The sequence below is a fragment of the Delphinus delphis genome, chromosome 5 (genome assembly GCF_949987515.2).
Source record: "Delphinus delphis chromosome 5, mDelDel1.2, whole genome shotgun sequence".
Classification (NCBI taxonomy): domain Eukaryota; kingdom Metazoa; phylum Chordata; class Mammalia; order Artiodactyla; family Delphinidae; genus Delphinus; species Delphinus delphis.
The window spans coordinates 37,068,037-37,092,886 of NC_082687.1; the positions used below are offsets into that span (position 1 = coordinate 37,068,037).

General features: G+C 36.6%; 1 long non-coding RNA gene across 1 annotated transcript in view; it reads left to right on the plus strand.

Moving 5' to 3' along the window:
• Nucleotides 1–23,229, plus strand: part of LOC138414082 (uncharacterized) — a 209,528-nt gene extending 186,299 nt beyond the window's left edge. Inside the window, exon 4 of the long non-coding RNA XR_011246474.1 lies at nt 23,185–23,229. This is a non-coding gene — a long non-coding RNA (uncharacterized lncRNA). The remainder of the gene's footprint in view (nt 1–23,184) is intronic.
• Nucleotides 23,230–24,850: the final 1,621 nt, after the last annotated feature.

Consider the following 24,850-nt stretch of genomic DNA (forward strand, 5'->3'; position numbering starts at 1 on the left):
TGAGATGTCTTCCCATCTCACTTATGGTAAAAATTCTTAAAATAAATACACAAGCCTTTGCCATGTAGCCACCCGGACACCCCTCCTTCAAATGCTCTTCCTTTATTATCCACTTGGCTCACGCCTTCACCACCTTCAGGACTTGGCTCAAATGTCATTTTTAAGGGAGTCTTTCCTGCCTATCCTATTTAAAATTGCCCCTTCCTAATCTATACTGCCTATCCCACACCGACTACCCAACTTCCCTGTCTTTCTATTTTTTTTCCCTCCATAACACTTTTTGGTATCTGATACACTATATATGTAACTAGCACGTTGCTTCTCTCTCTCTGCTAGAATGCATTTTTCAGTTGGGCAGGGATTGTTTTTCAGTGGTGTGCTGTGAGCTCACATAGGCTCACAAGAGTTGATTGTGCACATCCCTTCTCAGCTTTAAGTTCAATGATGTCAAGTTGGTAGATTGAACTTTGTCATGATAGGAATATGTACATTGTGTAAATAAACAATTACTGCCGATAAGTTCTCTCCTCTCTCTCACCCCCAGCCATTTGTTGAACAATTAGCAGCACATGGTTGGGATTTTGTCTCTTTTGCACACTGCTGTACTGTAGCACTAAGAATAGTATCTGGCATAGTGTGGGCTCGCACCAAATATTTGCTTAATGAATGAATGATATATGTTTGGTTAATGCAATCAATTGCAACTGTGGTAGTGCCCTGGTGAAAAATGAGCAGACCTGAATTTCTGGTTAAAATATCTGGGCCTACCATTTGCAAGCTGTATGACTGTGAGCCATTTCCTTAGTGTCCATGATCCTAGCCATTTACCATGGGCATTAGTACTTAAGAAACAAACCACAAACAAACAAAAAAGTTTATTTTTTACATATTTCAAGATTAAGTCTGAATTTCAAAAATTATCAATAAAAAAGCCTTAAAACTTCAGCTATTACTTTTAATCCAAAGAGTTTTTTTGTAGGTTGAAGTTATTTTTAAATCAGCTCCCAAATTTGGGTACAGATGCAGAATGTCTATTTCTAGGAAGAGTTCTTTTAAAGCAAAGGAATAAAGAGAAGTGAAGCATGAACTTTCTTAATGACTCTGATTTTTTTGCTTACTATGAGCTTTTGATATCTAGAAAATATACATGCATATTCTGTAACTTAAAAATATCATAGCAAGCAGAGTATTTCTAGTTGTGACTCAGAGTGCTTTATTTACTTTCCGGGTAGAATTTTTTTTTTTTTCGGTACGCGGACCTCTCACTGTTGTGGCCTCTCCCGTTGCGGAGCACAGGCTCCGGACGCGCAGGCTCAGTGGCCATGGATCACGGGCCCAGCCAATCCGTGGGATCTTCCCGGACCGGGCCATGAACCCGTGTCCTCTGCATCGGCAGGCGGACTCCCAACCACTGCCTCACCAGGGAAGCCCAGGGTAGAATTTTTATTTGATGATAATGTTTATTTTTTTTCTTTCCTGTAGCTCTGAGCCTCATTTAGTATTCTAGTAATTTAAATAAAATACTGTATTTTTAGAGGCAGAATTATCTACTTGGGTTTACTTTCAAACTATGTGCTTTGGAAGCTTCTCATTTCATGAGATATCTCATGGATCCTTGGTATGCAGTGGTGTTTAACACCATCTCCAGCAGAGTTAGGTTGCTCCCAACTTCTTGCCACACAGACAATACACAAAGACCTTTAAGTAATTTGTCAACAATTAGTGATCAAGTGTATCCAGAATTCAGGTCTCTTGAGTCTTAATCTGTGGCTTTAAAAAATTATATCATATTTATAATTTTTTCACTGTTATCAGTAAGAAATCACAGAAAATATAGAAAATAAAATTGCCTAGGTAGTTATTTATCAACAGTAAATATGTACATTATCTGTAGTAGTATTAACCTTTTTTTCTTAGTTGAATTATTTGAAGAACATGGGATTCATTGAGCTACTCCTATTAATTTCGTTGCTTTTTTCTTTAAAAAAGATCAAGCAGCTTTTGCAGGCAAGACGTTTCTTGTAATATTCTGGAGAGAAATTTGTCTTAGACGATGAAAAAATAATCTTTAGTTTGCACTTGTATGAATCTTTTACAAAAATATAGACTGACAGGGAATTGAAAGTGCAAAAGCTCTTGATCCTCCTGAGAAATAGGTAAGCCTTCGTCGCCTGCTTTTCTCAATTAAATAAAAAAGGGCAGAACTATTAAATTTCACTCTATGAATTTTTAAAAAAAATCTGTGAAAAGTGCTATTTTTGGAACTCTGCTGTACTGAATAGTACAGGGCTTTATACACATGAAATATAAGAAATATATACACAGAGAGATAATGTGTGTTGGGAAACCTAATGCACACCCACTGGTGTCTACAGCATTTACCACATCCTGATTTGTGTTACCATTGGTTGTACAGGTTTGTGTTTTCCCCACTCAATGGTGACTGCCTCTGGGGCAGGGCCAGGGCATCTTCATCCTTGTCTTCCAAGCCTGGAATTCTAGCTTAATTCAGTAAATGTTCAATAAATGCTTTTGGGTAAAAGAGGGTAAATAAAAACTCAGAAAAACACTGTGTCCTGAGTGGAAATTTGCTTGCCTTTCAAAATCAAGTCAACTTCTCAACATCTTACCATCTTACCATCTTGTATTATATTAATATATTTAATTGCATTTTGGTTAATTTGCTAATCATAAATCAGTGTTAGTCTAATATTTCTCTAAAAACGTATTAACTTATTGTCCTCTCTAAATGTTTACTGATGCATGAGTTGGTTATGAATCATTTAAAATGATTTCTTGATTTTCAGAAAGCCTGAGAGATAGAAGGTTCAAATCAGTGAATCAACAATTATGAGTCCAAGTAACACTAGAAATAAAGGGACTGAGCTCAGTGGGCTTCTTTCTGTTAGGACATAGAAACTCTTCATGCCTTCTTACATTGTCTATGCAATGAGACATCTACACATCGACTGATTATTTATTGATTCCATCTTTCATTTATTCAACACATCTTTACTCAGTGCCTATAACATGTATCTGTAACTTGTAGAAATTAGGGGTACAGGGTGAGTATGGTTACTCTCCTCAAAGAACACACTGTCTAGTCTAAAGCACAGTAGAGAGTGGCTAGGCTTATAAACATAAGGAAAACCTATTCCACTTTGAGTTAAAAACCTCAGTGGTAACTATGGGCTAAACAATAACGAGTGAGAAAAGAAAACACCCCAATACTTACCAAATGCTTACTATGTATGATGACTTCACTAAGATTTTATTTCATTTAATCTTTAGAGTGCCATTAATTACCAAGACAGAATTCAATTATGTTTTATTCTGGAATTGGAAATCTCAGCCATTATACTAGAAGGTCTTTCTCTAGTCCCATTATGAACTTTTTGAAATCTTCTATCAGTTATACAGTGTTTTGACTGAAGTGAGTAGCAACTAAATATAACTAAGAAAAAAATACTATGATTAAATGCAAAGAAGCTTAAGATTCTATTGGTCACCAGTAGGAAAAAAAGAAGACTTTTATATATATTCCAAAGGACAGTTGTGATATATAAGGTCTAAAATATTACTGGGGATATGACAGAAATAGCAGTCTCTTTGTAGAGCTCTTACTGACAAAATTGTTCTTCAGTGTTTTTTGAGGTCTTAGTGTTTTTTGGTATAGCACCTTGTTAGATATGATAGCCAAGACTGAGCATGTTGAATTTTTTCTAGTTAAAGCAATGCTTTTCTTATAATAGATATAAAATATTACTAGATGAGTTGACTTGTTAACTAAATGTTATTTTGCTACTCTAATGTCTGGATAACAAAAGCAATATGTGTGTATATGTAATAATTTTCCTAGCCACAGATGATGGCTGTTCTAAATAAATAAAAACTTAACTCTTCAGCAAATTTCAAAAGAGTAAATTTAGTGTTACATTTGTGTCTTCTACCTGGGGCAGTTTTTTTCTTAAGATTTATTAAGTTATTCCAGTTAATAAATAGATTCAGTTATGTTACTAAATCTTATCTAACAAAAAATGTACAGGTCCTACTTAAGATTCGGTTCTGTAATGATGAACTTCTCTGTATTAGTTTATGAGTATGTGTTTGGTTTGCTTGAAGCACATAAAGTTCGGACTTGACTTCTTCTTGAATGATCTTGACCTGAATGTAAATGTAGCTTAATACTATGAGTTTAATTATGGTTGAGGTAGTAATCAGTTAAGTGAAGTTATTGCTTATATCTGTCAAAATTGTTATGCTCAAAAATATCCCAGAATTATCTGTGGTTTTTCAGTGCATAGTTAATAATGCTGTGTCAGAAAAGCACCAAATTGTGGATTTCATTTTAATCTATATAAGTGTTCCTAAGAAATCAACTAATTCCTTAAATACACTGTTTTAATTTATTACGCTTTGAATGTTAAGACTTTAGAAAATATATTAAATGATGATTTTTCTTTTCTGCAGAGGCATTTTCTGAGGTTGTGGTGTGTGATAAGCAAAGGCTGAATTTTTCAGTAGGTTAAGAAAAATAATGTCCACTTTTGTTCTGAGTTCTAAAACCAATACTAATCAGGAATGTGTCATTCAACTCTTCTATTGTTCACCTTCTCTAAAGGTGAATATTTATTTGGCTGTTTACTCGATACATCTCTAACTCATTCTAAAAAAAGGCAAGGTAGTTACAAAATACATATTTAAGAGAAGAAAACCAATATGTTGAAGAATGTGTAATTACTAAAATTAGGTATAAATTAGATCTTTTTATAATTGTACAATGAGAGAATGATAATAATATCATATAGGATTTAAGAATAATATTCTTTATGGTATAAATGAAAATAAGACTTTAGTGTTCCATATTTTTTTAAAATAATGTATATTTTAGTTCCACTTTGATTCAGAAATTTTTTTTTAACGTCTTTACTGGAGTATAATTGCTTTACAATGTTGTGTTAGTTTCTGCTGTATAACAAAGTGAATCAGCTATATGTATACATATATCCCCATATCCGCCCCCTCTTGTGCCTCCCTCCCACCTTCCCATCCCACTCCTCTAGGTGGTCACAAAGCACCAAGCTGATCTCCCTGTGCTGTGCAGCTACTTCCCACTAGGTATCTATTTAACATTTGGTAGTGTATATATGATAATGCTACTCTTCACCTTGTCCCAGCTTACCCTTCCTCTACCCTGTGTCCACAAGTTCATTCTCTACGTCTGTGTCTATTCCTGCCCTGCCCGTAGATTCATCAGAACTTTTTTTTTTTTTTTTTTAGATTCCATATATGTGTGTTAGCATACGGTATTTGTTTTTCTCTTTCTGACTTACTTCACTCTGTATGACAGTCTCTAGGTCCATCCACCTCACTACAAATAACTCAGTTTCATTCCTTTTTATGACTGAATAATATTCCATTGTATATATGTGCCACATCTTCTTTATCCATCATCTGTGATGGACACGTAGGTTGCTTCCATGTCCTGTATATGGTAAATAGAGGTTCAGTGAACATTTTGGTACATGACTCTTTTTGAATTATGGTTTTCTCAGGGTATATGCCCAGCAGTGGGATTGCTGGGTCATATGGTAGTTCTATTTGTAGTTTTTTAAGGAATCTCCATACTGTTCTCCATAGTGGCTTTATCAATTTACATTCCCACCAGCAATGCAAGAGGGTTCCCTTTTCTCCACATCCTCTCCAGCATTTATTATTTGTAGATTTTTTGATGATGGCCATTCAGAGTGGTGTGAGGTGAAACCACACTGTGGTTTTGATTTGCATTTCTCTAATGATTAGTGATGCTGAGCATCTTTTCATGTGTTTGTTGGCAATCTGTATATCTTCTTTGGAAAAATGTCTATTGAGGTCTTCCACCCATTTTTGGATTGGGTTGTTTGTTTTTTTGACATTGAGCTGCATGAGCTGCTTGTAAATTTTGGAGATTAATCCTATGTTAGTTGCTTCATTTGCAAATATTTTCTCCCATACTGAGGGCTGTCTTTTCGTTTTGTTTATGGTTTCCTTTGCTGTGCAAAAGCTTTTAAGTTTCATTAGGTCCCATTTGTTTATTTTTGTTTTTATTTCCATTTCTTAAGAGGTGGGTCAAAAAGGATTTTGCTGTGATTTATGTCATAGAGTGTTCTGCCTATGTTTTCCTCTAAGAGTTTGATAGTGTCTGGGCTTACATTGATGTCTTTAATCCATTTTGTGTTTATTTTTGTCTATGGAGTTAGGGAGTGTTCTAATTTCATTCTTTTATATGTAGCTGTCCAGTTTTCCCAGGATCACTTATTGAAGAGGCTGTCTTTTCTCCATTGTATATTCTTGCCTCCTTTTTCAAAAATAAGGTGACCATATGTGCATGGGTTTTCTCTGGGATTTCTTTCCTGTTCCATTGATCTATATTTCTGGTTTTGTGCCAGTACCATACTGTCTTGATTACTGTAGCTTTGTAGTATACTCTGGAGTCAGGGAGCGTGATTCCTCCAGCTCCGTTTTCCTTTCTCAAGATTGCTTTGGCTATTTGGGGTCTTTTGTGTTTCCGTACAAATTGTGAAAGTTTTTGTTCTAGTTCTGTGAAAAATGCCAGTGGGAGTTTGATAGGGATTGCACTGAATCTGTAGATTGCTTTGGGTAGTAGAGTATTTTCACAACGTGGATTCTTCCAATCAAAGATTGTGGTATATCTCTCCATCTGTTTGTATCATCTTTAATTTCTTTCATCAGTGTCTTATAGTTTTCTGCATACAGGTCTTTTGTCTCCTTAGGTAGGTTTATTCCTAGATATTTTATTCTTTTTGTTGCAATGATAAATGGGAGTGTTCCCTTAATTTCACTTTCAGATATTTCATCGTTCATGTATAGGAATGCAAGGGATTTCTGTGCATTAATTTTGTATCCTGCTACTTTACCAAATTCATTGATTAGCTCTAGTAGTTTTATGGTGACATCTTTAGGATTCTCTATAAATAGTGTCATATCATCTGCAAACAGTGACAGCTTCACTTCTTTTCTGATTTGGATTCCTTTTATTTCTTTTTCTTCTCTGATTGCTGTGGCTAAAACTTCCAAAACTATGTTGAATAATAGTGGTGAGAGTGGACAACCTTTCTTTCTTCGTGATCTTAGTGGAAATGTTTTCAGTTTTTCACCATTGAGGATGATGTTGGCTGTGGGTTTGTCATGTATGGCCTTTATTATGTTGAGATAAGTTCCCTCTTTGCCTACTTTCTGGAGGGTTTTTATCATAAATGGGTGTTGATTTTTGTCAGAAGCTTTTTCTGCATCGATTGAAATGATCATGTGGTTTTTATTCTTCAATTTGTTAATATGGTGTATCACATTGATTGATTTGAGTATTTTGAAGAATCCTTGCATCCCTGGGATAAACCCCACGTGATCATGGTGTGTGATCCTTTTAATGTGCTGTTGGATTCTGTTTGCTAGTATTTTGTTGAGGATTTTTGCATCTATGTTCATCAGTGATATTGGCCTGTAGTTTTCTTTCTTTGTGACATCTTTGTCTGGTTTTGGTATCAGGGTGATGGTGGCCTCATAGATTGAATTTAGGAGTGTTCTTCCCTCTGCTATATTTTGTAAGAGTTTGAGAAGGACAGGTGTTAGCTCTTCTCTAAATGTTTGATAGAATTTGCCTGTGAAGCCAGCTGGTCCTGGGCTTTCTTTTGTTGGAAGGTTTTTAAGCACAGTTTCAATTTCAGTGCTTGTTATTGGCCTGTTTATATTTTCTATTTCTTCCTGGTTTCTGTCTCAGAAGGTTTTGCTTTTCTATGAATTTGTCCATTTCTTTTAGGTTGTCCATTTTATTGACATATAGTTGCTTGTAGTAATCTCTCATGATCCTTTGTATTTCTGCAGTGTCAGTTGTTTCTTCTCCTTTTTCATGTCTAATCTATTGATTTGACACTTCTCCCTTTTTTTCTTGATGAGTCTGGCTAATGGTTTATCAATTTTGTTTATCTTCTCAATGAACCAGCTTTTAGTTTTATTGATCTTTGCTACTATTTCCTTCATTTCTTTTTCATTTATTTCTGATCTGATTTTTATGATTTCTTTCCTTCTGCTAGCTTTGGGTTTTTTTTTTTTTCTTCTTTCTCTAATTGTTTTAGGTGTAAAGTTAGGTTGTTTATTTGAAATTTTTCTTGTTTCTTGAGGTAAGATTGTATTGCTGTAAACTTCCCTCTTAGAGCTGCTTTTGCTGCATCCCATCGGTTTTGGCTTGTCGTGTTTTCATTGTCATTTGTTTCTAGGCATTTTTTGATTTCCTCTTTGATTTCTTCAGTGATATTTTGGTTATTTAGTAGCGTATTGTTTAGCCTCCATGTTTTTGTGTTTTTTACAGATTTTTTCCTGTAATTGATATCTAGTCTCATAGCTTTGTGGTCAGAAAAGGTATTTGATACGATTTCAGTTTTCTTAAATTTTGCAAGTTTTTATTTATGACCCAAGACATGATCTATCCTGGAGAATGTTCCACGAGCACTTGAGAAGAAAGTGTATTCTGTTGTTTTTGGATGGAATGTCCTATAAATATCGATTAAGTCTATCTGTTTTAATGTGTCTTTTAAAGCTTGTGTTTCCTTATTTATTTTCATTTTGGATGATCTGTCTTTGGTGATAGTGGGGTGTTAAAGTCCTTTACTGTGATTGTGTTACTGTCGAGTTCCTCTTTTATGGCTGTTAGCATTTGCCTTGTATATTGAGGTGTTCCTATGTTGGGTGCATAAATATTTACAATTGTTATATCTTTATCTTGGATTGATCTCTTGATCATTATGTAGTGTCCTTCTTTTTCTCTTGTAATAGTCTTTATTTTAAAGTGTATTTTATCTGATTTGAGAATTGCTACTCCAGCTTACTTTTGATTTCCATTTGCATGGAATATCTTTTTCCATCCCCTCACTTTCAGTCTATGTGTGTCGCTAGGTATGAAGTGGGTTTCTTGTAGACTGCATATATATGGGTCTTATTTTTGTATCCATTCAGCCAGTCTGTGTCTTTTGGTGGGAGCATTTAATCCATTTACATTTAAGGTAATTATCAATATGTATGTTCCTGTTTCCATTTTCTTAATTCTTTTGGGTTTGTTATTGTAGTTCTTTTCCTTCACTTGTGTTTCCTGCCTAGAGAAATACCTTTAGGATTTGTTGTAATGGTGGTTTGGTGGTGCTGAATTCTCTTAAGTTCTTTGTTTGTAAAGGTTTTAATTTCTCTGTCAAATCTAAATGAGATCCTTTCTGGTTAGGGTAATCTTGGTTGTAGGTTTTTCTCTTTCATCACTTTAAATATGTCCTGCCACTCCCTTCTGGCCTGTAGTGTTTCTGCAGAAAGATCAGCTGTTAACCTTATGGGGATTCCCTTGTATAGTATTTGTTGCTCTTCCCTTGATACTTTTAATATTTTTTCTTTGTATTTAAGTTTTGATAGTTTGATTAATATGTTTCTTGGCGTGTTTCTCCTTGAATTTATCCTTTATGGGACTCTCTGAACTTCCTGCACTTGATTGACTATTTTTTTTCTATGTTAGGGAAATTTTCAACTATAATTTCTTCAAATATTTTGTCAGACCCTTTCTTTTTCTCTTCACCTTCTGGGACCCCTATACTTCAAATGTTGGTGTGTTTAATGTTGCCCCAGAGGTCTCTGAGACTATCCTCAATTCTTTTCATTATTTTTACTTTATTCTGCTCTGTGACAGTTATTTCCACTATTTTATCTTCCTGGTCACTTATCCATTCTTCTGCCAAGTTATTCTGCTATTGATCCCTTCTAAAGTATTTTTAATTTCATTTATTGTGTTGTTCATCATTGTTTGTTTGCTCTTTAGTTCTTCTAGATTCTTGTAAAATGTTTCTTGTATTTTCTCCATTCTATTTCCAAGATTCTGGATCATCTTTGCTATCATTACTCTGAATTATTTTTCATGTAGACTGCCTATTTCCTCTTCATTTGTTAGGTCTGGTGGGTTTTTACCTTGCTCCTCCTCTGCTGCATATTTCTCTGTTTTCTCATTCTGTTTAACTTACTGTGTTTGGGGGCTCCATTTCGCAGGCTGCAGGTTCATACTTCCCATTGTTTTTGGTGTCTGACCCCAGTGGATAATGTTGGTTCAGTGGGTTATGTAGGCTTCCTGGTGGAGGGGACTGGTGCCTGTGTTCTGGTGGGTGGGGTGTATCTTGTCCTTCTAGTGGGCAGGGCTGCATCTGCTGGTGTGTTTTGCAGTGTCTGTGAACTTAGTATGACTTTAGGCAGCCTCTCTGCTAACAGGTGGGGTTGTGTTCCTGTCTTACTAGTTGTTTGACATGAGGCGTTGAGCACTGGAGCTTGCTGGCCATTGGATGGAGCTGGGTCTTAGTGTTGAGAAGAAGATCTCTGGGAGAGCTCTTGCCGATTGATATTATGTGGGGCCGGGAAGTTTCTTGTGGTTCAGTGTCCTGGGCTTGGCCTTCCCACCTCAAAGACTCAGGCCTGACCCCCAGCTCGAGCACCAAGATCCTGCCAGCCACACGGCTCAGAAGAAAAGCAAGAGAGAATAACAAAAAAACAAAAACAAAACCAACAGGACCCTAGTATAAATGGTAAAAGCAAACCTGTACAGACAAAATCACACAAAGAAGCATATACATACACACTAAGAAAAAAAGGAAAAAATATATATATATTAAAAAAAAGGAAGAGAGCAATGAAACCAATAAGCAAATCCATCAATGATAAACACTAAATACTATACTAAGATAAAAATAAAACCAGAAACAAATTAGACACAGAAGGCAAACCCCAAGTCTGCAGTTGCTCCCAAAGTCCACTGCCTCAATTTTGCAAACATTCATTGTCTATTCAGGTATTCTTCAGATTCAGGGTCTATCAAGTTGACTGTGGGTATTTAATGTGCTGCTCCTGAGGGTTATGGGAGAAATATCCCTTTCTCTTCTTTGTTCACACAGCTCCTGGGGTTCAGCTTTGGTTTTGGCCCCACCTCTGCAAGTAGGTCTCCCTCAGGTGTCTGTTCCCTGCCCAGACAGGAGGGTGTTAAAGCAGCAACTGATTAGGGCTCTCTTGCTCACTCAGGCTGGGGGTAGGGAGGAGTATGGTAGTCATAATTGGAATGTGAGGTGAGCCTGTGGCAGCAGAGGCCGGCATGACGTTGCAACAGCCTGAGGTGCACCGTGTGTTCTCCCGGGGAAGTTGTCCCTGGATCTTGTGACCCTGGCAGTGGTGTGCTGCATATGCTCCGGGGTGGTGTTGTTAGTGACCTGCTCTGGCACACAGGACTCTTGGTGGCAGCAGTCACAGAGTTAGCAGTTCATGTCAGTCTCTGGGGTCTGAACTGATAGCTGCGGCTCACGCCTGTCTCTGGAGCTTGCTTAGGCAGTGCTCTGCTTTCTGTGGGCACACTGGGAAGGAATCCCCTCTCCTCACACACACCAAAACAAAGGTCTCTTGCCTCTCCGGCAGGTCCAGACATTTTCCTGGACTCTTTCCCGGCTAGCTGAGGAGCACTAGCTTCCTTCACTCTGTCTTCATACAGACAACCCCAGTTCTCTCCCTGGGGTCTGATCTCCAAAGCCTGAGTCTCAGCTCCCAGCCCCAACCTGGTCTGGTGGGTGAGCAGACAAGCATCTCAGGCTGGTGAGTGCTGGTCGCCACCGATCTTCTGTGTGGGAATCTCTCTGCTTTGTCCTCTGCACCCCTGTTGCTGTGCTCTCCTCCATGGCTCCGAAACTTCCCCCCCCCCCACCCACCATCTCCGCCAGTGAAGGGGCTTCCTAATGTATGGAAACTTTTCCTCCTTCACAGCTCCCACCCAGAGGTATGGGTCCCATCCCTATTCTTTTGTCTCTGTTTTTTCTTTTGCCCTCCCCAGGTACGTGGAGATTTTCTTGCCTTTGGGGAAGTCTGAGATCTTCTGCCAGCATTCAGTAGGTGTTCTGTAGGAGTTGTTCCACATGTAGATGTATTTTTGATGTATTCGTAGGGAGGAAGGTGATATCCACGTCTTACTCCGCCACCATCTTGAAAGTCCGATGTTCCATATTCTTAAATGTAGCATTTCAATTTTCCCTTCCAAAAAAACAAAAGCATGTTTTACAGATAAGTCAGTGAAATCCAGATAACTCACTTTAAACATTTTGATTCTTAAATGAATTTTTCTTCTCCTTATGATGAAACAACCTTTTCCTCCTACCCTGAGAAAGTATTTTTTAAAAATTAACCGTTATTTAATTAACCTTGAAATTTTGTCCCATCTTGATTATATAATACCTCTTATTATTGCCTATTTTATGCTTCTTTTTTCTTTATTAAAGACAAATTGCAGATATGCAGATCAGAAGTGTACATAGAATTCAAAGTGATTAGCTTAGTAGTTAGATCATTGTGATAATGAAGCCGGCATTCTAACTTTGATCCTGTAAGGGACAATTTAATATTAAGCTCCATGAGGACAGGAGCTTTATGTTCTCAGTGCTTAGAACATTACTTGGCACATTGTAAGGCCAAAAAAAATATTATTGAATGAAAAACATACTGCAATAGTGGATAGACCTCAAATCTCAGTAACTTATTAGAACAAAAGTTTATTTCCTGTTATACAAAGTCTAGAACAGGTTGGTAAGGACTCTCCTCTATCTGGTGACTTAGGAATTTTGTCTTCTGTCATCTTGTGACTCAGGAACTGCCATCTTGTGATGTCCAGTTAAGGCATCACAGTGTGGAAAGAGGTGGATTGTAGAGGCACACCTCTTAAATGCCTCTGCATTTAGATGATACCTGCCACTTCTTCATGTAGTCCACTGGCCAGATACAGCAACTTGGCCCCAACAGAACTGCAGGGGAGCTGGGAAATGTAGTAGAGCATGTGGGTACCCACAGAACAACTGTCTTCACCACAAATGAAAACACAGAAAAGTATTTTATTACCTGACCATTCTGAACCCTCTTGGTTATACATTGATTTTATAGCAGTATCATAGTGTCTTGGGATGGCACTATGGCCCAGGCCAACTTCTGGCTAAAAACATTCTAAAACTACTAATTAGCTATGTCTTTAAATGTTATCTAACTTCTCAATAATAATGATAACTATAGTACTAGTAATAGTAATAATAATAACAAACAACTTTTTAAAAAAATAAATTAATTTTATTTATTTATTTTTGGCTGCATTGGGTCTTCATTGTTGTGCACGGGCTTTCTCTAGTTGAGGTGAACGGGGGCTACTCTTTGTTGTGGTGCGTGGGCTTCTCATTGCTGTGGCTTCTCTTGTTGGGGATCACGGGATCTAGGCACACGGGCTTCAGTAGTTGTGGCTCATGGGCTGTAGAGTGCAGGCTCAGTAGTTGTGGCACACGGGCTTAGTTGCTCCACGGCATGTGGGATCTTCCCGGATCAGGGCTCGAACCCATGTCCCCTGCACTGCTAGGCAGATTCTTAACCACTGTGCCACCAGGGAAGCCCAACAACAAACAACTTTGTTGAGAGTTTCCTGTAAGCTTATACCATGCTGAGAGCTTTACATAGATTAGCACGTTTAACTTTCCCACTAATCAAAAGAAGTAGATTACAGGCATACCTTGTTGCATTGTGCTTCACTTTATAGTACTTCACAGGTACTATTATTTTTACAAATTGAAGTTTTGTGGCCACCCTGCATTGAGCATCTGTATTAGTGCCATTTTTCTAACAGCATTTGCTCACTTCGTGTCTCTGTGTCACATTTTGGTAATTCCCACAGTATTTCAAACTTCTAACTTATTATTATATTTTTTATTATATTCTGTGATTGGTGATATTTGATATTACTATTGTAATTATTTTGAGGGGTACAATGAACGGGGCCCATTTAAAATGAGGACCTTAATTGATAAATGTTGTGTGTTCTGACTGCTCCACCAACAGGCTGTTCCCCTGTCTCTCTCCCTCTCCTTGTGCCTCCCTATTCTCTGAGACACAAAAATATTGAAATTAGGCCAATTAATAATCTTACAATGCCTTATAAGTATTCAAATGAAAGAAAGTGTTGTATGTCTCTCACTTTGAATTGAAAGCTAGAAATGATTAAGCTTAGTGAGGAAGGCATTGAAAGCTGATATAGGCCAAAAGCTAAGCCTCTTGTGCCAAATAGTTAGCCAAGTTTTGAATACAAAGGAAAAGTTCTTGAAGGAAATTAAAATCACTACTCCAGTGAACACACAAATGATAAGAAAATGAAACATCCTTATTGCTGATATGGAGAAAGTTTTAGTGGTCTAGATAGAAGATCAAACCAGTTACAACGTTCCCTTAAACTAAAACCCAATCCAGAGAAAGGCCCTAACTCCCTTCAATTCTATGAAGGCTGAGAGAAATGAGGAAGCTACAGGAGAAAAGTTTGAAGCTAGCAGAGGTTGGTTCATGAGGTTTACGAAAAGAAGCTATCTTCTTAACATTAAAGTGCAAGATGAAGCAGCAAGTGCTGATGTAGAAGCTGCAGCAAGTTATCCAGAAGATCTAGCTAAGATAATTAATGAAGGTGGTGATACTGAACAACAGATTGTCAACATAGACGAAACAGCCGTCTGTTAGAAGAGGATGTCATTTAGGACTTTCATAGCTATAGAGGAGAAGTCAACGCCTGACTTCAAATCTTCAAAGGACAGGCTGACTCTCTTGTTAGGGGTTAATATACCTGGTAACTTTAAGTTGAAGCTAATGCTCATTTGCCACTGCAAAAGTTCTAGGGCCCTTAAGAATGATGCTAAATCTACACTACTTGTGCTCTAAAATGGAACAAGGCCTAGATGACAGCACATCTGTTTACACTATGGTTTACTGAATAATTTAATCCCACTGTTGAGACCTACTGTTCAGAAAAAAGATTCCTTTTGAAATATTACTGCTCATTGACAATGCACCCGGTCACCCAAGAGCTCTGATGGAGATGAAATTAATGTTGTTTTCGTGCCTGCTAACACAACATCCATTCTGTAGTCCATGGATCAAGAAATAATATCCAGTTTCAAGTCTTATTATTTAAGACATTTTGTAAGGACATAGCTGCCATAGACAGTGATTCCTCTGATGGATCTGGGCAAAGTAGATTGAAAACCTTCTGGAAAGGATTCACCATTCTAGATGTCATTAAGAAAATTTGTGATTCAAGGGAAGAGGTCAAAATATCAATTTAACAGGAGTTTGGAAGAAGTTGATTTTAACCCTCATGGATAACTTTGAAGGGTTCAAGACTTCAGTTGAGGAAGTAACTGCAGATATGGTGGAAACAGCAAGAGAACTAGAATTAGGAGCTTGAAGATGTGATTGAATTGCTGCACTCTCATGATAAAACTTTAACAGATGAGGAGCTGCTTCTTACGGATGAACAAAGTAAGTAGTTTCTTGAGAAGGAAACTACTCCTGGTGATTATGCTGTGAAGATTGTTGAAATGGCAACAAAGGATTTAGAATATAACATAAACTTAGTTGATAAAGCAGCAGCAAGATTTGAGAGGATTGACTCCAACTTTGAAAGAAGTTTTACTGTGGGTAAAATGCCATCAAACTGCTTTGCATGCTACAGAAAAATCATTCGTAAAAGGAAGTCAATCGATGTGGCAAACTTTACTGTTATCTTAGTTTGAGAAGTTTCCACAGCCTCACCAACCTTCAGCAACCACCACCCTATCAGTCAGCAGCATCAACATTGAGGCAAGAGCTTCCACCAGCTAAAAGATTATGACTCGCTGAAGGCTCATTATGGTTAGCATTTTTCAACAATAAAATATTTTAAAGTTAAGGTATGTATTTTTTTTATACTTAACAGACTACAGTGTAGTGTAAGCCTAACTTTTATTTGCACTGGGAAATGAAAAAAATTGTGTGACTCACTTTATTGTGGTGATCTGGAACAAAACTCACAATTTCTCCAAGATATGCATTGTACTGCCCTCATTCCATAAATAAGGACACTAGGGCTAAGATTGTAAAAAGCTTGCCCAAGGCCTCACAGTAAGGATTCTTAGATAAAAGCTGAATTTTTACCCTTTGCTGAAATCCTCACTCTAGGATTTCTCAAGTGCAAAATGAGAATACTAAGTCTTACATGAAATGATTTATTAGACACCCAGCACAGCATCTGGTCCTAATACTAGCTTGGTGCTTAGTAGGTATTCAAACAGTACTAGCTGTCTTCCTTTATATAAAAAGAACAGGCAGGCAGAAGCCATGCCTGCCTGCTCTACTATTGATTACTCTTATGTGCTTTTTCACATAATTGAAAATTGTGATTAAACATAATGTAAATCTTAGAGTTTTTACTGCATTACTGATTTATAATAAGCCATTGATTCCACAGAGTAACCATCTCTGGGCCAACCAACATAAAAGTGATTTAGATTCCACACTGTAATCCTCCTTGAAGAGTAACACTTCAAGAAGTTGAATGGGGAAAATATACTCAGGACAAAACAAAATCTAATCCTTAATGTTGTTAAGGATTATCTCAGATATCCCTCTTTAAAACTAATATGTAGATAATTTGATTCGGATTTTAAATGGATTGAACGCATGCCTTTCTGCCATAACAAACAGAGTAGCAGGCATTGTTTCTGCTGACTTTATATAACAATCTTGGAGGGGCAAGAGCAACTCAACATGCTGGCCATAACTGTAAGACTGAAGAGCTCAATATCATTTGTGTCAAAAGCAGAATCACCACTTTTGGCAGATACTTTTCAGTATCCAAACGACAAAATAATATCCAACAGATTGACCAGTTCATTTTCTGGAGATGCATTTTGTAGCGAATTCATCTTAGCTATCCTGTTGAGCTAGATCAATGTTACATCCATAGAATCTTCAATAGTGCCTGGCATATAGTAGGTGCTCTATAAACATTTAACAAATTCTAGGCAGCTCTGAAAATCCAGCTTTCCATCAACAACACAAGATTGTCTACTTCAGCCCTGAATTGTTTAGTGTTATGTTCAAACTCCAGTCTGAGACAATTGATAAATGAAAGAGAAGGATGTGTTATTCACTCATCTCTCTCAAGCTCTATTCCTACAGCTCACCTTATCATAAGAAAACTACATCACTGTTCTAAGTTATTTTAGCTGAACTAGTGAATGGTTTAGTAAAAGAAGAACACATGTTTTGGAGTTGGACAAACTTTAATTCATATTAATTGATAGCATTAATCAATAGTTCCAAGACTTTGAGCCAATTAACAGCTCTGTATGCCACTTTCCTCATCTGCTGTTAGTGTTAAATATAGTATTTAACAGAATACAAAGTTCACCTTTACTAAGTAAGTGACTAATGCTGGTTCATCTTTCTTTCTCCCCTTGTCTTATTGAGAGGTGATATCATATGAAGCATATTTCTATGTCTTTGATGAAAAAGTACTGTATCTACTGCCTGTTGTTTGATTCCAGGGTTATTATGTAAAGAACTACTGAATATTTTTTCCTGGGGTTGAGTGCTAGAGAAATTTTACCTTTCCTATGAACTACTGTATGGTATACTTTATGAAATTAATGACTCAAAACTTGCCACTCACTGTGGTCTTCTTGTTGTCATGTTTTTCCTTTGGCTTGCTGGAAGCATGACACTAACTTTTGTGCTCAAGACAGTAGATGTTCAAAACTTAAGTCTTCTGGTAAAACAGTCATCTCTTAGCCTGCTTTATTTGACATTTATTCTTAAAACTGGATTTAATGGTTTTATTGTTTCTATATCTTTTATGGTGAGCTGCACAAATCCTTTTTGAAACCATACAGAATATAAATAATAAATGAATGAAGGAATAAAATGACTTGGTTTCATAGGTGTTAAGTGCAGAACTAATCCAGACTTGGTGCTCTTTTCAGCTGAAACTGAAAGTTTTATTCAAGAGAAACTAAGGAAGTGTAACATCTAAAAATTCTTAAACCTTAATGTTTCCTGTTCAGGAACTGACTAGCAGTAACACAGGCCAGTCATGCACAAGTGAAAATGGGGAGGGAGTGAAATACAGGTTATTAAGTCTGAGAAAAATGCAATCAAAGCTTTGGACACCTGCAGGATAAGATCAGTAATGTGGGACATTTTTCTTTTCAAACTCCATAGCTATGGGCTAGCACCTGAACTGATGATAGGAATCATGACACAAGCCCTTTCTTATAGGTCTGTGTAATATGCTGTCTTTTCACAGAACAGATTATATTCAAATTTCCTCTCTTCCTATCAAACTGCCAGCAGCAATAAAGTCTTCTTTGAATTTAGATTAAAATTTTTTTGGCAGATAGGGGGCAAGGAGGAAATGAGTTTGCTTTGAATTTTTTCAAAGAAAATTTTATTATATCAATATAAGATAAATCATTGAGTCATTTAAATATAAGATTAATATTCAGTGGGGGAATAAGTTACTTTTAAAATTAATTTGAATCAATGGTAGAATAGACTATTCTAAACCTGTAGTTATTTTGAGCCGTATTGATCTCCAAAAGTCACCACTGTGATGTTTTTCATTTTTAATATAACATTTCTGATTTATAATTAATTTAATAAACATCTTAATTTTTTCTCTGGAAAAACACTTTTCATTTTGACAAGCATTTATGAATACCTGTGAGTTTCATACATTCTTCTCAAATGTTTTAGTATAAATTTAATATAAATAGATGATGGAATGTTTATTTTCATGAGATAATTGAGAGAAAATTGACTGGACACTCTATTGTAATTGTGAGATAGGAAAACACATCCCGGGAAAATGACAGCTGGGCCTGCTTATAGAGGTGCTGATACCAAGGAAAGTCATCATGGCATTATTTTTAACTTCCACATCCTTTGTTTACTTGGTTTGACCTGCATTTCCTCCAGTTTTTGCCACTCCAACTAGCCTTTTTTGAATGGTGACATCTCTTACTCTTCTCTAAAATAGTGGTTCTCCAAGTGTGGAACTTGTTAGAAATACAAACTCTTGGCCTTATCTTAGTCCCACTGAATCAGAAACTTTTCAGTGGGACTCAAAAATCTATGTTTTACAAGCTCCTCAGGTAGTTCTGATCCATATTAAAACTTCAGAATCCCTGACTTAAACTATTGGCCAGTCATGCCTTCCCAGTACGAATTTCTGATTCTTCCTGTCTTGGGTTCAAATCATCAGTTCTGTGATCTGAATAGGAATATACTAAAACATATAACGGGTGAAAAATCTCTTCAGCATTGATAATATTTTTCCATAGTGTGTTTAATGACATATTTTCATAGGCTTATTTTTATTTATTTATTAAATTTATTTATTTAAAATTTTTTTTTTTGCGATACGCGGGCCTCTCACTGTTGTGGCCTCTCCCGTTGCGGAGCACAGGCTCCGGACGCGCAGACTCAGCGGCCATGGCTCACGGGCCCAGACGCTCCGCGGCATGTGGGATCTTCCCGGACCGGGGCACGAACCCGTGTCCCCTGCATCGGCAGGCGGACTCTCAACCACTGCGCCACCAGGGAAGCCCCATAGACTTATTTTTAGAGAAAAGTTTATATTTGAACTTTATAGTCATGATAAGACTGCATAGAAATTGAGGAAGGAAATTGTGTGTGTGTGTGTGTGTGTGTGTGTGTGTGTGTGAATTCACAGATTTTACAATGATGATTTTTAATCTTATTGTGAGAAATTATATGCTTTCAAATGGATAAAAAAATCACTGAGTAGCTTTTATTTTAGAAAATGTGTCAGGGCATTAGGTATTTAATTTGAATAGATTTATTTGTTTCTTTTTGACTGGGAATACTTTTGTAGCTAAAATTTTGCTCTTAGTCTAAGCTCTATGATTGTTTTAACCATTTTACCAAACTACCACCAAGTCTGTATGTAACTTCCCCATTACATGAAAAGGTATGCACTGGGAAAAATTACAGGGTACTTCTCAGGCGTGTGAACAATTGCTGTGATGAAATGATATACTCCATTATAGCACTTGGCCAGCTGGTGACTTGTCCTGAGTACCACGACTTCGTTAGTTCTTGAGTCTGGAGCAGCGGGTGTCTTTCAAATACTTGAATCTGAGATGTAGGGTAATCCTTGTCCTAACTAGGACTCTGGTTCCAGTTTGTGTTTGCCATGAACAATGGAATTTGGCAATACGTAAAGACACCAAGTGTATGTTCCCTGATGCAGAAGCAGAAATATTATTTCTGCTTCATAATAAGTGTTTTAGTTTCCAAATATCTCAGGCAGAGCTGTGTGATCTGTTTCACAGCCTTCAGGCAGTCCTTCCACTCCAGTGTGTGATTCTCAATATGCATCAGAATACTTAGAAGCCTTATTAAAACAGAATGTTGGGCCCCAGAGTTCCTGATTTAATAGGTGTGGGGTGGGAGTGAGCAGCCTCATTTCTAACAAGTCTACAGGTGATGCTGATACTGATGCTTCAGGGAGCACACTGTGAGAATGATTTTCTAATGCTGCCTTTCTCAAAGTCAGATCCTCAAATCAGAATCACCTGGACTGCCTAGTAATCTCCAAATCCTCAGGACCTATGCTGAAGACCTGAATCCAAATCTCCAAGGTTTTATGTCAGTAATTTGTATTTTATCAAGCTCCCCAGGTAGTCCAAATCCGCACTCACATCTGAGAACCAGTTAGAGGGGAGGACTGGGCATATAGTTAGCCAGAGAAAACACAAATCAAGTCTCTTTCCAACATTACCAATTTTATACCATGACTTGGCATTCATGGTTGTTTTATACATAGTAGTTGGATGAATTAATGATAATGAATGAATGCAGGCAATTAGTTGCTACTCCCTGTTTGTTCCTAGCATCTTTTCTTTATTCTGCTATAAAATATATTTTCCATATTTTAACTACTTGCTTATTTTACTGCCTCCATCTAGATGGGGAACTTATCTTTTTTTTGTATCTCCAGTGCCAGAAGTCTAGAACATAAAGGTTATTACATATGATTACTACATACATGCAATGCAGTTGGAATAGCGACGTTTCAGAGGTGAAGAGAATATGTGGGGAAAGGGAAATAGATTACTTAGGTTTGATGAGACTAGTGTGTGCTAAGAGTTTTGTGGGTGGTCAGGAGCTAGAGTAGTACAGGATGTGAAGGGTCAGAACATGACAAATGGCAAGTCGGGCACTTTGTACCAAATTAACCTTGACAGATGAAATTCATTTGTTAGTCTAGCTCCAGTTGCTTTTTTACCTTTCCTTACCAAGGGAAAAAAAATAACTTTAGCAGGGTTAGTTTACTGATACATTAAAAAGTCTAGCGTAGAAATGGACTATGGTGTAGAGAACAGTTCCTGATACTGTAGTTGAAATAAAGGATCGTTATAATGTTCTTGTTTCTGCTATTGTCCACACCCATTGTCTAAATTCTAAACCCTGTTTAGTCTCCATGAATGGGCTCACAATGCCCTGATTCTTAATAGTGTTGTTTAATTTCCTATTCTGTACTTCATAGACTGCCTCCTGGATTTCAGACCTCTCATGATTTTATTTGTGAATTACCTGAATTTTCAGTCTCCATCCAAACAACCTAGATTCCTAATTTATAGTCCACTCTGTTCTTTGAGGTCTGTGTGCATTTGTACTGGATTGTTGCTAGCATATGTCTCCCAGTCATAGGCTGGTGCCTGTCACGACTGTTCTGCTCTCAAGCCCATCTGGGGTCTTAAGGTTCTTGTACTAGATTCGTAGGTTTTGCCACCCTTGTCCACAAAGTCCCCATTGTATTCTCCTCATTACTAATGCTGTCTGTCTCTCATCCAAGAGCATACAGGGCAAATTAGTTTGTACTCCTATTTCAATTTTTTAATTAGAAATGAAATGCCAAAAATGTCTAAGGAAATGGCTTTATTACCAACTACAGGTCCAGAGCCTAAGGAGGTTTAAATCTTCTTTCAGATTATGTGAGAATTAGATTTTCGGAGGTCAGTATATATTAAAACCGTACAAAGATCTTTAGTTTAGATTCTGGGCTCAGAACATTAAAGCCAGTTTTGTTTTGTTTTTTACTAATTAAAGCTTGGACATACTCAAAAGATGTAAGTATGTAATTATTCATTGTGTGGGAATGTCCCACTCATTGCAGGACAACCAGCATTGGTCGATAAGCCACATCTTCTATTATTGTGGCACACCAAAACATGCCCACAGATCTCCCAAATGCCTGCTAAGGGTTAGTGTCACCTCTAAAGAAAACTACTGGTTTAGAGTATTCAATTTTCAAGTGCTGGAACTGGGAAGGAACCCACAGAGCATGTGAGTGCTCAAAACCTGAACAAAATCAGCAAGAAAGAGACGAGTGACTATTGGGTAAACATCCGCCAGTGTGTGCCACAAGGAAAAGGCTAGCTAGTATTCTGTAAGGTTCCTTCTCACTACAGAATCCAAACTATTTAATGTCATAAAAAGCAATGTAAGATCATTTATGGGTAAATAATAATCATGGATAATGGATATTTACATTATATATATTCCTAAATCATGATTCAAAATAGCAATTTCTTCAATTGCTAAATATAATTAATAGAACTTCTCTTATTGATAAACAAAAGATATAGCAATTGAGATACTTAAAATCTAAGCTGGCAATAAATAAAAAAGCTGTCATGTGGCAGTTTAGAACAGTGTTAGTGACTAAAATTTTTCAATGTTTAATGCAGTAGCATTTTTGGTATTATTGAGAGCAAATGAAATCAACACTATTTAATTCAAATTTGCCTAATTAAAACTATGCATTATTTTATATCTCAGTTCTTTCTGAGAAAAGGATGTAGATACATTCTTTCATTCTTCCTCATATGGCTGTTATAACAGATGATCAGGGATCACCTCTGAAGTACCTAACATAGTCTCTGGGGCCAGTATATGTTCAGTAGGTGTTTGCTGCATAAATAAATGGTTTTAATGAAACATTTCAGAAAAGATGATGCAGATCTAAGAATATTTTATCATAAATAGTTTTAATATTGAAAACAAATTTTTCTTTGCATTTTTTCTAAGATATTTTACTCCAGGTTATCTTACATGGACTAATATATATATTTTTTTCTGTGTTAAATGCAGGTCTATATAATTATTACAGATGACAAAGTATTAGTAATCATTGAAAGAACAGGCTTTTCTGTATCTCATTGTCATTCTGGTTTTTCTCTTGTCTCAAGTTTTTGTTGTTCTTTTTCACAGGGATTCGATAAACAAGTGGATGTGTCATATATTGCCAAACATTACAACATGAGCAAAAGCAAAGTTGACAACCAGTTCTACAGCGTGGAAGTGGGAGACTCAACCTTCACAGTTCTCAAGCGCTACCAGAATCTAAAGCCTATTGGCTCTGGGGCTCAGGGAATAGTTTGGTAAGTGGGATGGATTTAACTTCTATTTTTCGAAGGAACGTGCTGTATGTGTTGACTACATACACAACACAAACACACAAACACAAATAAATAGCATGACTTGAGGGGGGAAAATCCATTCTACCAAAGAAAAATAAATTTATGAGCATTATTAGTAATTTACTACCCATTGGCTAACAATATGTACATCTTTGCTTGTGACTAGTTTTTCTAGTCACAAAAAAATCCATTATGCAACAACCATAGAGAAACCAAGTAAACCAGAGGTTTTCTAGCTGTTGCTAAAGCATTTAAAAAATTTTATTTGGATGTTTTCACAGCAAGAAATGAGAGAATATGTGTTCAGATAACCAGCAAGTAAAATTCCCTAGTCTGAAGAAGTATAAATGAGATCTCAAATGTCCCAGTGACTTTTAAAGTTCAATGTTTAAAATTCAGTTGCCTATTAGAAAAAGTGGCATTTAAAAAAAATGTTTGTTGAATATTTCCAAAATGGAAAGATCCTGGGCTCCTTAGTAACTACTCTTTTATGACATTTTGAGTGGCAAATTGAAATGATGACAAATCAGGATTTGACTTACCTGTTATAAAACTCTTGCAAAAGTGATGATAGATTGATAAGGATTTTTTTTTAGGTAGTTTTAACTTGCAGTTTAGCAACCAAATGTATTTAGTATGAACTTATTAGTATAATAATTTTCAGTTTGGTGGCTCACAACTATAAGTAAAAATTTAGGGCATGAACTATAAATATACACATATTTATTTATAAAGGATATTTACTTATAACAATATATTTGTTATGTGAATTACTGCTAAATTAATAATATCCATTTAAAAACAAAAACATCCCTTTTAAGAGATGAGATGAAGTTGAAATAAACATTATTTTAAAAAAAATTTTGTTTTAAAACTCCCTTTTTCCACTCATTTGATTTTTCTTTTTTTTTTTGGTGAAAGAAATCTAATACGGTACAATTATTTTTCAAACCTTCATTTTATATTTCATAAGATGATTCTAAAATCTGGTTCACTTCATTTTTAAACTTTTTTTGTTTTTTTAAGACTATATTTTAGAGCAGTTTTAGGTTCACAGCAAATGGATAGGAAGGTACAGATATTTCCCATATATCCCCTGCCCACCCACATACATAGTCTCCCCCAGTATCAACATCCCCCACAAGAATGGTACATTTATTACAACTGATGAACCTACACTCACACATCATAATCAACAGAACCCATAGTTTACATTAGGGTTCACTCTTGGTGTTTTACATTCTGTGTGTTTGGACAAATGTAAAGTGACATGCATCCATTATTATGGTATCATACGGAGTATTTCCACTGCCCTAAAAATCCTATATACTCCACCTATTCATCCTTCTCCCTACCCCTAACCCCTGGCAACCATTGATCTTTTTACTGTTTCCATAGTTTGCCTTTTTCAGAATGCTGTATAGTTTGAATCAAACAGAATATAGTCTTTTCAGATT